This window comes from Rhincodon typus, unplaced genomic scaffold (genome assembly GCF_021869965.1).
Source record: "Rhincodon typus isolate 14 unplaced genomic scaffold, sRhiTyp1.1 hic_rhity00000051, whole genome shotgun sequence".
In the NCBI taxonomy this organism is placed as follows: Eukaryota; Metazoa; Chordata; class Chondrichthyes; order Orectolobiformes; family Rhincodontidae; genus Rhincodon; species Rhincodon typus.
In genome coordinates this window covers 490,994-495,505 of record NW_025965689.1, presented here as the reverse complement: position 1 = coordinate 495,505, position 4,512 = coordinate 490,994, and the positions used below count along the sequence as shown (strand labels likewise).

General features: G+C 46.6%; 3 protein-coding genes and 1 pseudogene across 7 annotated transcripts in view; 1 reads left to right on the top strand and 3 right to left on the bottom strand.

The window, feature by feature from the left end:
* LOC109929682 (histone H2B 7-like) overlaps nucleotides 1–4,512 on the bottom strand; it is an 823,479-nt gene that overhangs the window by 403,746 nt on the left and 415,221 nt on the right. The window lies entirely within an intron of this gene.
* LOC125488138 (histone H2B 7-like) overlaps nucleotides 1–4,512 on the bottom strand; it is an 844,706-nt gene that overhangs the window by 424,985 nt on the left and 415,209 nt on the right. The window lies entirely within an intron of this gene.
* LOC109926824 overlaps nucleotides 1–4,512 on the bottom strand; it is a 162,587-nt pseudogene that overhangs the window by 9,590 nt on the left and 148,485 nt on the right.
* LOC125488142 (zinc finger protein 239-like) overlaps nucleotides 1–4,512 on the top strand; it is a 341,309-nt gene that overhangs the window by 212,675 nt on the left and 124,122 nt on the right. The window lies entirely within an intron of this gene.

Here is a 4,512-nt window from a genome sequence, read left to right as displayed (position 1 = left end):
CCAGATAGCTCAGTTGGCTAGATGGCTGGTTTTTGTAATACATTACACGCCAACCCTTGCCAACAGCATGGGTACAATTCCCACACCAGCTGAGGCTACCCTGAAGGATGCTTCTTCTGAACCTCTCCCTTCTGCTGAGGCGTGGTGACTCTGAAAAAGTTAAAACACCACCCAGTTCCCTCTCTCTCTCTCTCTCTCTCTATGAAAGAGCAGGATGGTGGTCATGTAGAACATGACCATTTACTGCTCATTCCCTTCAGACAAAGGCTAGAATGTGTTCGGATTTCATTGTACATAAGGTCAACTTCAGTTCAAATGTCCCTTGTGGGTGTTGACAGGTATCCGTGTGATAATTGCAAGTTCATCTTTCTGAGCAACAATATGACATGCAGTGCTTTTATTTTCTCCGTCATCTCAAATCAGCAGGTGGTAGCATTTGGCATATCCGCCTTGAGTATTATATGAGGAAAATGGAACTTGCTTTCTCTCTATCCATAGATGCTGCCAGACCTGCTGAGTTCCTCCAGAAATATCTGAATTTATTTCTGATGTCCAGCATCCACAGTTCTTAGTTTTATGAGAAAATTATCTACGTCTGCCTCGGTTAAATATAAAATGCATGTCCCACTGCTTTTGTCACACAGAGAATGTATATACATGTTCAAAACAGTAATTGGGAAGCGACCACCATCATAACACAGTCACCAACACACACAGCGATATATTTTTTCATTCATTCACAGGATGAAGGTGTCACTGGCCAGGCCAGCATTTATTGCCCACCCCTAACTGTCCACATTGCTGTGGGTCTGGAGTCACATGTAGGCCTGACCAGGTAAGGATTGCAGCTTCCTTCTCTAAAAGGCATTAGTAAATTCATTGGGCTTTTCCCCAACAATCGGCAATGGTTTCATGGTCATTAAACTCTTAATACCAGATATTTATTGAATTCAAATTCTGTGGAAGGATTCAAACCCAGGTCCCCAGAACATTACTGGGGTCTTTGGATTAACAGTCCAGTGATAATATCACTAGGCCATTCCCTTTCTGATTGGAATAACCAGGTGTGAAGCTGGATGAACACAGCAGGCCAGGCAGGGACAGAGGAGTAGGAAAGCTAACATTTCGGGTCTGGACTCTTGTTCATTTTCTGAAATGTCGGCTTTCCTGCTCCACTGATGCTGCTTGGCCTGCTGTGTTCATCCAGCTCCACACCTTGTTATCTCAGACTCCAGCATCGGCAGTTCCTACTATCCCTTTCTGTTTGTTCTGTGTGTTTGTTCTGAGTCACTGACAACGTATAAATCATCTTTAAATCCTTTACTCTATCTGCAGGAGAACAAAGGGTCAGAGCAGATCAGATCGGGGCTTGTTTCCGATTGGCTGGTTTACAGTCCAGTCCTTCATAAGTGCTGGAGATTTCTTTTGGCAGACCCTCTGTTCCCTCAAACTCCTGTCACTGCAAGCACTGTGGTATTTCTCTATTTGGAACTGGCCACACACAAAGACATTTCCACAGCAACTGGAATCGTGCTACTGTTGGAGCTGCAATGATCCTCTCTCTCTCTCTCTTAATCATAGCATTAAACAACCAAAATATTTACCAGACTCCGTTCTCTTCTTGGTGGTGACCACTGAATAAACTATATCTGCAGCGGTGTCTTCTACAAAGAAATAAAGTGCACATGAGAAACACACATCTATCAGAGAGCGTCATTATAATGGGCTAAATGACACGTGCATCATCAATGCATAGATTCATGGATAGATAATAAATTTGAGAGCTAGATGGACAGATTTGATCGACTGATAGATGGATAGACAGACGGATGTTTTAAGACAGAGATAGATAGGTTCTTGATTAGTAAGGGGGATCAAGGCTTACGGGAGAAGACAGGGGAATGAGGTTGACAAACAGATCAGCCTTGATCAAGTGGCACAGCTGACTTGGTGGACAGAATGGCCTAATTCTGCTCCTATATGTTATGGTCCTATAGCCTTATCTAGATAAAAGATGCATAAATAAATAAATATACATACAGATAATATCCTTGGTGATCATTAAGTTAGCTATGACCACTATAAAGACTGCTATACAGGAAGCTTGCTCCCCTTCATTATCATTTGCATGGAGCACTTGTATCTCTGAGGAACCAAGCCATTGTACACAATCAATCACTCATTGTAACCAACATCAGTTGGATTTCTCAATACCAGAGTACTGCGCCCTCAGTTTCTAATGTTACTTCAGATAAAATAAGCATTGGTGTGTCAGGCAAAACACCCTGAAGGAGGTCCAGTTACAGTGTATTAACAGCAAGAGCCATCTGGAAAAGACACTGGTTGAAGATAGAGGTCTACAGCTCAGCAGAAGACCCATTGGCCCATCAGGTCTGTGCCAGTGAAAAGCAACCACCTCCCTATTCTCTCATCACATTTCCCCAGCACCTGGCCCCATAGCCTTGGCATCACAAGTGCACATCTAAATCTTTCTTCAAAGTGATGAGCTATTCTGCCTCTCTCACCCTTACAGGCAGTGAGTTGCAAATTCCCCATCACCGACTGGATGAAAACATTTTCCCTCACATCCCCCTCTAAACCTCCTGCCCCTTACCTTCAATCTCTGTGCCCAACCCCCTGGTCATTGATTCTTTCAAGAAGGGGGAAAGGTTTCTTCCTGTCCACCGTATGTCTGCCCTTTATCATTTTATGCATCTCAAAGAAGGAGGAGTTGGCATCTTTGAGGGTGAAAGGGATTGAAGTGTCTGGGGGAGAAAGCGGGGAACCGGGGATTGAGTTGGATGGTCATCTGTGACTCTCCTGAATGGGTGGGGCAATGGGCAGGCTGAATGGTCTCCTAGTTTCTCTCAGAACCAGGGACTGAGTTAGATGGTCAGCCATGATCATAACGAATGGCAGAACAGAATCGGAGGGCTGAACGGCCTACTCCTGTTTCCTAGCTTCTGTCCTGTCCCCTCAGCCTCCACAGCTCCAAGGAAATCTGCCCCATTCTAGCCCATCCGACAGCTCGGACGTTTGTCCAGAATTCCTCCCAGGTTATGGTGCACTGTCACTGTGTGGGGCTCTTTAATCACACCGATTCAATGGCACTCACCAGCATTGTGTGCTGCTCCAATTACTGCATACTCCAGATTGCTGGCTGCTGCCCCTTCACCAGAAGCTTGGCATCTATTTCCAGCAGAAAGGGGAAGGGAAGGAAGTTGTCATTTCGAACACAATGCTTTCAACGCCACGCTCAGCTTCAACAAAACAGCAACATGGAGCTTTCTCACCCTCAAGGAGCTGCCCAATTCCCCATCTGGTTTCCACTAATGTTGTTTGAGGAAGGGAATCTGCCATCCTTACCTGGTCTGGCCTACATGTGATTCCAGAAGCTGGTTAACTATAACAGTTAGGGATGGGCAATAAATGCTGGCCCTGCCAGTGACACCCACATCCCTGTGAATGAATAAAAGCCACCTGGGACCTTCCAGGCGTAAGGTTTCCTGGTTTGTTCGGCTCATGTTAAAAGGATACGGTAATACTCAAGCTTCCCTCTTTGTACTCTTTCCCTGAGAGGAATCGAGATAACAACGTAAAATATAAAAGCTGCAGTTTCATCCCCTTACCTCTTGGGTGTGACACAGTTGAGGAATTGCCTGCAGGGAGAGAGAGGACATTCTTAGCATATTGCACCGTTACAGACAGGAGCTGCCAAGACCTTTTCTCAGTCATAAACAGAGAACAAACACATCAATAGATGAGATTTGTCAAACCCATCTTAATGCATATTAACCAGCTGTGACAGGGATAGGGTGAGGGTTAGGGTTAATGTGTGACTGAGGGCCAAGGTTAGAGTGAGGGCGAGGCTTAGTGTTCGGGCCAGGGTTAGGATTAAGTTTCGGGGAAGGGGAAGGGGAAGGGGAAGGGACTCAAGGGGGCTGAATGGCCTCCTCCTGTTCCTGGTTCACATGATCTTATGTCTCTCCTCTTCTCTGAGGTGACACGGAGTGGGGGTATTAGTCATATTTACCCGATCCAGGAGGCTAACTTTGTGAGTGCTCTCCCTCCCTACTGTCAGGATCACGGCCTACTCTAGTTCCTGACCTATCACCTCCTTCACCGGGTGCCCCCACCCTGTTCAGCTGAAAAAGTTACATTGGGGCGGGGACGGCAGTGCCATGCCCCGGGGAACAAATCCCATCCCCGTGGGACGTTACAGACCTGTGTCCCTCCTCCGGTGGATGAACCACGCCGAAGCGATCAGGCCGGCGAACATCAGAACTGGGACAAGCGAGGCCGCGATCTCCGTGGAATAACTCCGAGCTGAAATCCAACAACAATATCCGGCTCACGTTAACAAATTCACCGGGAAGTTTTACCATATCAGCCCCGTGTGAGGTACACGGTTAGCATCAGACTGACTAACCCCTGCAGATACGTAACTCCCTGCCACCATGGAGACTCACACAGGGTGGAAGAAATTGGCCCATTGAGCTCCCTGCACCGAAC